Source organism: Cryptomeria japonica, unplaced genomic scaffold, assembly GCF_030272615.1.
Source record: "Cryptomeria japonica unplaced genomic scaffold, Sugi_1.0 HiC_scaffold_224, whole genome shotgun sequence".
Lineage (NCBI taxonomy): Eukaryota > Viridiplantae > Streptophyta > Pinopsida > Cupressales > Cupressaceae > Cryptomeria > Cryptomeria japonica.
In genome coordinates, this window is record NW_026729046.1 from 67,392 (window position 1) to 80,000 (window position 12,609).

General features: G+C 63.1%; 2 non-coding genes across 2 annotated transcripts; both read left to right on the plus strand.

Moving 5' to 3' along the window:
• Window positions 1-818: 818 nt before the first annotated feature.
• Window positions 819-937, plus strand: LOC131868906 (5S ribosomal RNA). The gene has a single exon (XR_009367307.1). It is a non-coding gene; the product is annotated as a 5S ribosomal RNA (ribosomal RNA).
• Window positions 938-8,754: 7,817 nt separating this feature from the next.
• On the plus strand, window positions 8,755-8,873 carry LOC131868907 (5S ribosomal RNA). Its single transcript, XR_009367308.1, has one exon. It is a non-coding gene; the product is annotated as a 5S ribosomal RNA (ribosomal RNA).
• The last annotated feature ends 3,736 nt before the right edge of the window (window positions 8,874-12,609 follow it).

Sequence of the window (12,609 nt, forward strand, 5' to 3'; positions counted from 1 at the left end):
AGGGTGGGTGGGTGCCAAGGTGTGCTAGGTGGAAGCCCGGGTGGGTCGGCATCCCATGGGTGTCGAGTTGGGTGCCTGATGGGTGCTTCTTGTCAAGTTTTAGTCGTCGGGACTCATTTCGAGCCTTAGAGGTCGTTTCTTGTCCGGTTGCCCTGTCTTCGACCTGGGAACCCAATTTTGGTCCTCGGGTCCCATTTTTTTTTGTCTCGCATCCCACTTTTGGCCTGTGGCCTTTTCGGGGTCGATTCTCGTTTTGGGCATCAGAGCATGTTTCTTCTCCTAAAACCCAATATTTGTTTATTAAGTCTCGGAACACATTTTTGTTCTCGTGGACCCATCATGGGTCTTGGAACGCATTTGTGGTCCTTGGGTCCCATTTTGCATCCCGAAACTTGTGTTTTGGTGCTTGATCCCTATTTTGGGTGCCCACCTTGCACCAAGTGCGCACCCGGGGCAAACCGAGCGCCTTGGTGCACCGGGGCAAGATCGAGCGTGCACCCGAGGCGCCCCGAACATGCACCAAGGTGCACTCGGCCCACATGTGAGCGCAGGTCGTTGCGCCCGAGGTGGTGTGTGGGCACCGCGTTGCAGACGGGACACTGCACGCACACGACGCCCCCTCCAGGTGCACGCACGTAGGCCGGGCCGGGTGCACACCCGACGCCCTAGCAAGGTGCGCGCACCCGGGCAGGGCTCACACTTGGCGAACGGGGCGCACTTCGCGAGGGAGGGTGTGCACCTCGACGGGGGTGGGTGGCCGGGGTGGATTCGCACGTGGGTCGCGGTTTGCTAAGTACACACTGCGACAAGCTCATAACGGGTGCGATCATACCAGCATTAGTGCACCGGATCCCATCAGAACTCCGCAGTTAAGCGCGCTTGGGCCGGAGTAGTACTGGGATGGGTGACCTCCCGGGAAGTCTCGGTGTTGCACCCTTTTTTAGTTTTTCGCCGGGCGTCGCAATGCTATTTGAATAAACCTTTTGCCCGTTTGCGTTCTCGTCGGGGCCGGGCCGGGCCGGGGTGCGCTGCCCGCACTACCGCGCGCGCGGGGGCGACACCGAGCGCGCACCCGAGGCACCCCGAGCACACAGGCCACGGTGCAACCCGGGCGTTGTGCGCGCACCCCGGTGCGCCCGAGGTGCTGCGCGCGCACCCAGGTGAAATCGGTGTGCACCTCGGCCAGTGCGCGCTCGGTCGAGTCGCGCACGTTGGCCAAGGTGCACGGTGATGTTTCTTACTCTAAGGTTCCGCACCAGACGCCCGGGACAGGTGAGCGAAGCTGGGCGGGGCCGGGTGCGCGGCCGGGGCAGGTGCACGCAGCTGGAGAGAGCTTTGGAGCACACTTCGGAGCGCACCAATGATGCGCTCCATTCAAAAGTTTCCTGAAAAGGCAAAAAAAGTTGAGATTATAGAATTTCCCACTTGAGAGATTGTAAAAAAAAAAAATTTAAAATGAAGGAAACGCGGGTGCCAAGGTGTGCGCAGCCCAGCCAAGGTGTGCGCACCAAGGCGCCCACCCTGGCGAAGGTGCACGCAAGGTGCGCACCCGAGGCAAACCGGACAATTAACCCAACTTTCGACTTCGCGCGCACCTTGGAGCGCACTTCGGAGCGCTCCTTGGTGCGCACCAATCTTGGGCACCTCGGAGTGCACCATGGCGCCCACCAAGGTGCGCACCCGGGGCAAACCGAGCTCCGACTTCGTGCGCACCTTGGAGCGCACGAAAGGTGCGCACCATGGCGCCCACCAAGGTGCGCAGCCCAGCCAAGGCGTGCGCATCAAGGTGCGCACCCTGGCGAAGGTGCGCACCCGGGGCAAACCGAGCTCCGACTTCGTGCGCACCTTGGAGCGCACAAAAGGTGCGCAACCCAGCCAAGGTGTGCGCACCCCGGTCAAACCGAGCTCCGAATCGTGCGCACCAGAGGTGCACGCCATCGTGCGCACCTTGGAGCACACTTCGGAGCCCTCCTTGGTGCGCGCCGATGTTGCGCACCTCGGAGCGCACCCGGGGAAAACAATGCAATTAACCCGACTTTCGACTTCGTGGGCACCTCGGAGCGCTCTCGGGTTCGCACCTCGGAGCACACCGAGGTGCGCACCTTTGATGCGCTGCCTTCACCAATTTCCAGAAAAGGCAAGAAAACATTGAGAAGGTGTGCGCACCGAGGTGCCCACCCTGGCGAAGGTGCACGCGAGGTGCGCACCCGGGGCAAACCGGGCTCCGACTTCGTGCACGCCGCACCTTGGAGCACACTTCGGAGCGCTCCTTGGTGCGCACCAGGGCGCGCAACCCAGCCGAGGTGCCCACCCCGGCGAAGGTGCACGCGAGGTGCGCACCCGGGGCAAACCGGGCTCCGACTTCGTGCACGCCATGGTGCCCACCGCGGCGAAGGTGCACGCGAGGTGCGCACCCGGGGCAAACCGGGCTCCGACTTCGTGCACGCCGCACCTTGGAGCACACTTCGGAGCGCTCCTTGGTGCGCACCATGGTGCCCACCAGGGCGCGCAACCCCGCCGAAGGTGCACGCGAGGTGCGCACCCGGGGCAAACCGGGCTCCGACTTCGTGCACGCCGCACCTTGGAGCACACTTCGGAGCGCTCCTTGGTGCGCACCATGGTGCCCACCAGGGCGCGCAACCCCGCCGAAGGTGCACGCGAGGTGCGCACCCGGGGCAAACCGGGCTCCGACTTCGTGCACGCCATGGTGCGCACCGCGGCGAAGGTGCGCACCCGGGGCAAACCGGGCTCCGACTTCGTGCACGCCGCACCTTGGAGCACACTTCGGAGCGCTCCTTGGTGCGCACCAGGGCGCGCAACCCAGCCGAGGTGCCCACCCCGGCGAAGGTGCACGCGAGGTGCGTACCCGGGGCAAACCGGGCTCCGACTTCGTGCACGCCGCACCTTGGAGCACACTTCGGAGCGCTCCTTGGTGCGCACCATGGTGCCCACCAGGCCGCGCAACCCAGCCAAGGTGTGCGCACCAAGGTGCACGCGAGGTGCGCACCCGGGGCAAACCGGGGTCCGACTTCGTGCACGCCGCACCTTGGAGCACACATCGGGGCGCTCCCGGGTTCGCACCGGCGTTGCGCACCGTGGTGGGCACCTCGGAGCACACCAAGGTGGGCAGCGAGGTGCGCACCTTTGATGCGATGCCTTCACTAATTTCCATAAAAGGCAAAAAAAAAACGAGATTTTAAAATTTCCGTTTTGAAAGATAGTGAGAAAAAGGGAATGCTGGTGCCATCTTGAGCCCGCCCTGGTGCGCAGCCCAGCCAAGGTGTGCGCACCAAGGTGCCCACCCTGGCGAAGGTGCGCGCCCGGGCAATTAATCCAACTTCCAACTTCGCGCGCGCCAGGGTGGGAGCGCACCCAACAACCGGGCCTGGGAAGAGCCAATGCGAGAAACCCCACCAAACGCTCTGACAAAAAAAGAGGGGGCGCTCCAGTAACCCCGCTTCGGAGCGCACCCTGGGCAAACCCAGCCAAGGTGCCCACCCCGGCCAAGGTGCAGGCGAGGTGCGCACCCGGGGCAAACCGGGCTCCGACAACGTGCACGCCGCACCTTGGAGCACACTTCGTAGCGCTCCCGGGTGCGCACCTCAGAGCACACCAAGGTGGGCAGCGAGGTGCGCACCTTTGATGCGCTGCCTTCACTAATTTCCAGAAAAGGCAAAAAAAAAAGGAGATTTTAAAATTTCCGTTTTGAAAGATAGTGAAAAAAACGGAACGCGCGTGCCATCTTGAGCCCGCCCTGGTGCGCAGCCCAGGTAAGGTGCCCACCCTGGCAAAGGTGCGCACCCGGGCAATTAACCCTACTTCCGACTTCGTGCGCGCCAGGGTGGCAACCGGGCCTCGGAAGAGCCAATGCGAGAAACCCCACCAAACGCTCCGACAAAAAAAGAGGCGGCGCTCCAATAACCCCGCTTCGGAGCGCAGCCGGGGCAAACCCAGCCAAGGTGCCCACCCCGACGAAGGTGCACGCGAGGTGCGCACCCGGGGCAAACCGGGCTCCGACAACGTGCACGCAGCACCTTGGAGCACACTTCGAAGCACTCCCGGGTGCCCACCGGCGTTGCGCACCGTGGTGGGCAGCGAGGTGCGCACCTTTGATGCGCTGCCTTCACTAATTTCCAGAAAAAGGCAAAAAAAAATGAGATTTTAAAATTTCCGTTTTGAAAGATAGTGAAAAAAAAGGAACGCGGGTGCCATCTTGAGCCCGCCCTGGTGCGCAGCCCAGGCAAGGCATGCGCACCAAGGTGCCCACCCGAGGTGCACACCCGGGGCAAACCGGGCTCCGACTTCGTGCAGGCCGCACCTTGGAGCACACTTCGGAGCGCTCCTTGGTGCGCACCATGGTGCCCACCAGGGCGCGCAACCCAGCCAAGGTCTGCACACCAAGGTGCCCACCCCGGCGAAGGTGCACGCGAGGTGCGCACCCGGGGCAAACCGGGCTCCGACTTCGTGCACGCCATGGTGCCCACCGCGGCGAAGGTGCACGCGAGGTGCGCACCCGGGGCAAACCGGGCTCCGACTTCGTGCACGCCGCACCTTGGAGCACACTTCGGAGCGCTCCTTGGTGCGCACCATGGTGCCCACCAGGGCGCGCAACCCAGCCAAGGTGTGCGCACCAAGGTGCACGCGAGGTGCGCACCCGGGGCAAACCGGGGTCCGACTTCGTGCACGCCGCACCTTGGAGCACACATCGGAGCGCTCCCAGGTTCGCACCAGCGTTGCGCACCTTTGATGCGCTGCCTTCACTAATTTCCAGAAAAGGCAAAAAAAAACGAGATTTTAAAATTTCCGTTCTGAAAGATAGTGAAAAAAACGGAACGCGGGTGCCATCTTGAGCCCTTCCTGGTGCGCAGCCCAGGCAAGTTGTGCGCACCAAGGTGCCCACCCTGGCGGAGGTGCGCGCCCGGGGCAATCCGGGCTCCGACTTCGTGCACTGCATGGTGCCCACCAAGGCGCGCAACCCAGCCAAGGTGCCCACCGCAGCGAAGGTGCACGCGAGGTGCGCACCCGAGGTGCACACCCGGGGCAAACCGGGCTCCGACTTCGTGCACGCCGCACCTTGGAGCACACTTCAGAGCGCTCCTTGGTGCGCACCAGGGCGCGCAACCCAGCCGAGGTGCCCACCCCGGCGAAGGTGCACGCGAGGTGCGCACCCGGGGCAAACCGGGCTCCGACTTCGTGCACGCCATGGTGCCCACCGCGGCGAAGGTGCGCACCCGGGGCAAACCGGGCTCCGACTTCGTGCACGCCGCACCTTGGAGCACACTTCGGAGCGCTCCTTGGTGCGCACCATGGTGCCCACCAGGCCGCGCAACCCAGCCAAGGTGTGCGCACCAAGGTGCACGCGAGGTGCGCACCCGGGGCAAACCGGGGTCCGACTTCGTGCACGCCGCACCTTGGAGCACACATCGGGGCGCTCCCGGGTTCGCACCGGCGTTGCGCACCGTGGTGGGCACCTCGGAGCACACCAAGGTGGGCAGCGAGGTGCGCACCTTTGATGCGATGCCTTCACTAATTTCCATAAAAGGCAAAAAAAAAACGAGATTTTAAAATTTCCGTTTTGAAAGATAGTGAGAAAAAGGGAATGCTGGTGCCATCTTGAGCCCGCCCTGGTGCGCAGCCCAGCCAAGGTTTGCGCACCAAGGTGCCCACCCTGGCGAAGGTGCGCGCCCGGGCAATTAACCCAACTTCCAACTTCGCGCGCGCCAGGGTGGGAGCGCACCCAACAACCGGGCCTGGGAAGAGCCAATGCGAGAAACCCCACCAAACTCTCTGACAAAAAAAGAGGGGGCGCTCCAGTAACCCCGCTTCGGAGCGCACCCTGGGCAAACCCAGCCAAGGTGCCCACCCCGGCCAAGGTGCAGGCGAGGTGCGCACCCGGGGCAAACCGGGCTCCGACAACGTGCACGCCGCACCTTGGAGCACACTTCGTAGCGCTCCCGGGTGCGCACCTCAGAGCACACCAAGGTGGGCAGCGAGGTGCGCACCTTTGATGCGCTGCCTTCACTAATTTCCAGAAAAGGCAAAAAAAAAAGGAGATTTTAAAATTTCCGTTTTGAAAGATAGTGAAAAAAACGGAACGCGCGTGCCATCTTGAGCCCGCCCTGGTGCGCAGCCCAGGTAAGGTGCCACCCTGGCAAAGGTGCGCACCCGGGCAATTAACCCTACTTCCGACTTCGTGCGCGCCAGGGTGGCAACCGGGCCTCGGAAGAGCCAATGCGAGAAACCCCACCAAACGCTCCGACAAAAAAAGAGGCGGCGCTCCAATAACCCCGCTTCGGAGCGCAACCGGGGCAAACCAAGCCAAGGTGCCCACCCCGACGAAGGTGCACGCGAGGTGCGCACCCGGGGCAAACCGGGCTCCGACAACGTGCACGCAGCACCTTGGAGCACACTTCGAAGCACTCCCGGGTGCCCACCGGCGTTGCGCACCGTGGTGGGCAGCGAGGTGCGCACCTTTGATGCGCTGCCTTCACTAATTTCCAGAAAAAGGCAAAAAAAAATGAGATTTTAAAATTTCCGTTTTGAAAGATAGTGAAAAAAAAGGAACGCGGGTGCCATCTTGAGCCCGCCCTGGTGCGCAGCCCAGGCAAGGCATGCGCACCAAGGTGCCCACCCGAGGTGCACACCCGGGGCAAACCGGGCTCCGACTTCGTGCAGGCCGCACCTTGGAGCACACTTCGGAGCGCTCCTTGGTGCGCACCATGGTGCCCACCAGGGCGCACCCGAGGCAAACCGGGCTCCGACTTCGTGCACGCCGCACCTTGGAGCACACATCGGAGCGCTCCCAGGTTCGCACCAGCGTTGCGCACCTTTGATGCGCTGCCTTCACTAATTTCCAGAAAAGGCAAAAAAAAACGATATTTTAAAATTTCCGTTCTGAAAGATAGTGAAAAAAACGGAACGCGGGTGCCATCTTGAGCCCTTCCTGATGCGCAGCCCAGGCAAGTTGTGCGCACCAAGGTGCCCACCCTGGCGGAGGTGCGCGCCCGGGGCAAACCGGGCTCCGACTTCGTGCACTGCATGGTGCCCACCAAGGCGCGCAACCCAGCCAAGGTGCCCACCGCAGCGAAGGTGCACGCGAGGTGCGCACCCGAGGTGCACACCCGGGGCAAACCGGGCTCCGACTTCGTGCACGCCGCACCTTGGAGCACACTTCAGAGCGCTCCTTGGTACGCACCAGGGCGCGCAACCCAGCCAAGGTGCTCACCCCGGCGAAGGTGCACGCGAGGTGCGCACCCGGGGCAAACCGGGCTCGGACTTCGTGCACGCCGCACCTTGGAGCACACATCGGAGCGCTCCCGGGTTCGCACCAGCATTGCGCACCTTTGATGCGCTGCCTTCACTAATTTCCAGAAAAGGCAAAAAAAAGAAAAAAATGAGATTTTAAAATTTCCGTTTTGAAAGATAGTGAAAAAAACGGAACGCGGGTGCCATCTTGAGCCCGCCCTGGTGTGCAGCCCAGGCAAGTTGTGCGCACCAAGGCACCCACCCTGGCCAAGGTGGGTCACGGGGTGGGTCCTAGGGTGGGTAACGGGGTGGGTACTAAGGTGCGTGCCAAGGTGGGTCATAGGGTGGGTGCCAAGGTGGGCACCAGGGTGGGTGTGCACCAACCCTAGCCAGGGTAGGTCACGGGGTGGTTGTCGGGGTGGGCGTCAAGGAGCCAAGGTGGGTGGCAAGTAGCCAAGTTGCGTGCCAAGGTGGGTGTCGGGGTGGGTGCCAAGGATCCAAGGTGGGTGCCAAGGAACCAAGGTGGGTGTCTGGGTGGGTGCCGAGGTGGGAGCCAGGGTGGGTCCCAAGGTGAGTGCAAAGGTGGGTGCCAGGGTCAAGGTGAGTGCCAATGTGGGTTCCAAGGTGCCAGGGTCAGGGTGAGTGCCAATGTGGGTTCAAAGGTGCTAAGTTGGGTGCGAGGTTGGGTGCGAGGGTGGGTGGGTGCCAAGGTGTGCTAGGTGGAAGCCCGGGTGGGTCGGCATCCCATGGGTGTCGAGTTGGGTGCCTGATGGGTGCTTCTTGTCAAGTTTTAGTCGTCGGGACTCATTTCGAGCCTTAGAGGTCGTTTCTTGTCCGGTTGCCCTGTCTTCGACCTGGGAACCCAATTTTGGTCCTCGGGTCCCATTTTTTTTTGTCTCGCATCCCACTTTTGGCCTGTGGCCTTTTCGGGGTCGATTCTCGTTTTGGGCATCAGAGCATGTTTCTTCTCCTAAAACCCAATATTTGTTTATTAAGTCTCGGAACACATTTTTGTTCTCGTGGACCCATCATGGGTCTTGGAACGCATTTGTGGTCCTTGGGTCCCATTTTGCATCCCGAAACTTGTGTTTTGGTGCTTGATCCCTATTTTGGGTGCCCACCTTGCACCAAGTGCGCACCCGGGGCAAACCGAGCGCCTTGGTGCACCGGGGCAAGATCGAGCGTGCACCCGAGGCGCCCCGAACATGCACCAAGGTGCACTCGGCCCACATGTGAGCGCAGGTCGTTGCGCCCGAGGTGGTGTGTGGGCACCGCGTTGCAGACGGGACACTGCACGCACACGACGCCCCCTACAGGTGCACGCACGTAGGCCGGGCCGGGTGCACACCCGACGCCCTAGCAAGGTGCGCGCACCCGGGCAGGGCTCACACTTGGCGAACGGGGCGCACTTCGCGAGGGAGGGTGTGCACCTCGACGGGGGTGGGTGGCCGGGGTGGATTCGCACGTGGGTCGCGGTTTGCTAAGTACACACTGCGACAAGCTCATAACGGGTGCGATCATACCAGCGTTAGTGCACCGGATCCCATCAGAACTCCGCAGTTAAGCGCGCTTGGGCCGGAGTAGTACTGGGATGGGTGACCTCCCGGGAAGTCCCGGTGTTGCACCCTTTTTTAGTTTTTCGCCGGGCATCGCAATGCTATTTGAATAAACCTTTTGCCCGTTTGCGTTCTCGTCGGGGCCGGGCCGGGCCGGGGTGCGCTGCCCGCACTACCGCGCGCGCGGGGGCGACACCGAGCGCGCACCCGAGGCGCCCCGAGCACACAGGCCACGGTGCAACCCGGGCGTTGTGCGCGCACCCCGGTGCGCCCGAGGTGCTGCGCGCGCACCCAGGTGAAATCGGTGTGCACCTCGGCCAGTGCGCGCTCGGTCGAGTCGCGCACGTTGGCCAAGGTGCACGGTGATGTTTCTTACTCTAAGGTTCCGCACCAGACGCCCGGGACAGGTGAGCGAAGCTGGGCGGGGCCGGGTGCGCGGCCGGGGCAGGTGCACGCAGCTGGAGAGAGCTTTGGAGCACACTTCGGAGCGCACCAATGATGCGCTCCATTCAAAAGTTTCCTGAAAAGGCAAAAAAAGTTGAGATTATAGAATTTCCCACTTGAGAGATTGTAAAAAAAAAAAATTTAAAATGAAGGAAACGCGGGTGCCAAGGTGTGCGCAGCCCAGCCAAGGTGTGCGCACCAAGGCGCCCACCCTGGCGAAGGTGCACGCAAGGTGCGCACCCGAGGCAAACCGGACAATTAACCCAACTTTCGACTTCGCGCGCACCTTGGAGCGCACTTCGGAGCGCTCCTTGGTGCGCACCAATCTTGGGCACCTCGGAGTGCACCATGGCGCCCACCAAGGTGCGCACCCGGGGCAAACCGAGCTCCGACTTCGTGCGCACCTTGGAGCGCACGAAAGGTGCGCACCATGGCGCCCACCAAGGTGCGCAGCCCAGCCAAGGCGTGCGCATCAAGGTGCGCACCCTGGCGAAGGTGCGCACCCGGGGCAAACCGAGCTCCGACTTCATGCGCACCTTGGAGCGCACAAAAGGTGCGCAACCCAGCCAAGGTGTGCGCACCCCGGTCAAACCGAGCTCCGAATCGTGCGCACCAGAGGTGCACGCCATCGTGCGCACCTTGGAGCACACTTCGGAGCCCTCCTTGGTGCGCGCCGATGTTGCGCACCTCGGAGCGCACCCGGGGAAAACAATGCAATTAACCCGACTTTCGACTTCGTGGGCACCTCGGAGCGCTCTCGGGTTCGCACCTCGGAGCACACCGAGGTGCGCACCTTTGATGCGCTGCCTTCACCAATTTCCAGAAAAGGCAAGAAAACATTGAGAAGGTGTGCGCACCGAGGTGCCCACCCTGGCGAAGGTGCACGCGAGGTGCGCACCCGGGGCAAACCGGGCTCCGACTTCGTGCACGCCGCACCTTGGAGCACACTTCGGAGCGCTCCTTGGTGCGCACCAGGGCGCGCAACCCAGCCGAGGTGCCCACCCCGGCGAAGGTGCACGCGAGGTGCGCACCCGGGGCAAACCGGGCTCCGACTTCGTGCACGCCATGGTGCCCACCGCGGCGAAGGTGCACGCGAGGTGCGCACCCGGGGCAAACCGGGCTCCGACTTCGTGCACGCCGCACCTTGGAGCACACTTCGGAGCGCTCCTTGGTGCGCACCATGGTGCCCACCAGGGCGCGCAACCCCGCCGAAGGTGCACGCGAGGTGCGCACCCGGGGCAAACCGGGCTCCGACTTCGTGCACGCCGCACCTTGGAGCACACTTCGGAGCGCTCCTTGGTGCGCACCATGGTGCCCACCAGGGCGCGCAACCCCGCCGAAGGTGCACGCGAGGTGCGCACCCGGGGCAAACCGGGCTCCGACTTCGTGCACGCCGCACCTTGGAGCACACTTCGGAGCGCTCCTTGGTGCGCACCAGGGCGCGCAACCCAGCCGAGGTGCCCACCCCGGCGAAGGTGCACGCGAGGTGCGTACCCGGGGCAAACCGGGCTCCGACTTCGTGCACGCCGCACCTTGGAGCACACTTCGGAGCGCTCCTTGGTGCGCACCATGGTGCCCACCAGGCCGCGCAACCCAGCCAAGGTGTGCGCACCAAGGTGCACGCGAGGTGCGCACCCGGGGCAAACCGGGGTCCGACTTCGTGCACGCCGCACCTTGGAGCACACATCGGGGCGCTCCCGGGTTCGTACCGGCGTTGTGCACCGTGGTGGGCACCTCGGAGCACACCAAGGTGGGCAGCGAGGTGCGCACCTTTGATGCGATGCCTTCACTAATTTCCATAAAAGGCAAAAAAAAAACGAGATTTTAAAATTTCCGTTTTGAAAGATAGTGAGAAAAAGGGAATGCTGGTGCCATCTTGAGCCCGCCCTGGTGCGCAGCCCAGCCAAGGTGTGCGCACCAAGGTGCCCACCCTGGCGAAGGTGCGCGCCCGGGCAATTAACCCAACTTCCAACTTCGCGCGCGCCAGGGTGGGAGCGCACCCAACAACCGGGCCTGGGAAGAGCCAATGCGAGAAACCCCACCAAACGCTCTGACAAAAAAAGAGGGGGCGCTCCAGTAACCCCGCTTCGGAGCGCACCCTGGGCAAACCCAGCCAAGGTGCCCACCCCGGCCAAGGTGCAGGCGAGGTGCGCACCCGGGGCAAACCGGGCTCCGACAACGTGCACGCCGCACCTTGGAGCACACTTCGTAGCGCTCCCGGGTGCGCACCTCAGAGCACACCAAGGTGGGCAGCGAGGTGCGCACCTTTGATGCGCTGCCTTCACTAATTTCCAGAAAAGGCAAAAAAAAAAGGAGATTTTAAAATTTCCGTTTTGAAAGATAGTGAAAAAAACGGAACGCGCGTGCCATCTTGAGCCCGCCCTGGTGCGCAGCCCAGGTAAGGTGCCCACCCTGGCAAAGGTGCGCACCCGGGCAATTAACCCTACTTCCGACTTCGTGCGCGCCAGGGTGGCAACCGGGCCTCGGAAGAGCCAATGCGAGAAACCCCACCAAACGCTCCGACAAAAAAAGAGGCGGCGCTCCAATAACCCCGCTTCGGAGCGCAGCCGGGGCAAACCCAGCCAAGGTGCCCACCCCGACGAAGGTGCACGCGAGGTGCGCACCCGGGGCAAACCGGGCTCCGACAACGTGCATGCAGCACCTTGGAGCACACTTCGAAGCACTCCCGGGTGCCCACCGGCGTTGCGCACCGTGGTGGGCAGCGAGGTGCGCACCTTTGATGCGCTGCCTTCACTAATTTCCAGAAAAAGGCAAAAAAAATGAGATTTTAAAATTTCCGTTTTGAAAGATAGTGAAAAAAAAGGAACGCGGGTGCCATCTTGAGCCCGCCCTGGTGCGCAGCCCAGGCAAGGCATGCGCACCAAGGTGCCCACCCGAGGTGCACACCCGGGGCAAACCGGGCTCCGACTTCGTGCAGGCCGCACCTTGGAGCACACTTCGGAGCGCTCCTTGGTGCGCACCATGGTGCCCACCAGGGCGCGCAACCCAGCCAAGGTCTGCACACCAAGGTGCCCACCCCGGCGAAGGTGCACGCGAGGTGCGCACCCGGGGCAAACCGGGCTCCGACTTCGTGCACGCCATGGTGCCCACCGCGGCGAAGGTGCACGCGAGGTGCGCACCCGGGGCAAACCGGGCTCCGACTTCGTGCACGCCGCACCTTGGAGCACACTTCGGAGCGCTCCTTGGTGCGCACCATGGTGCCCACCAGGGCGCGCAACCCAGCCAAGGTGTGCGCACCAAGGTGCACGCGAGGTGCGCACCCGGGGCAAACCGGGGTCCGACTTCGTGCACGCCGCACCTTGGAGCACACATCGGAGCGCTCCCAGGTTCGCACCAGCGTTGC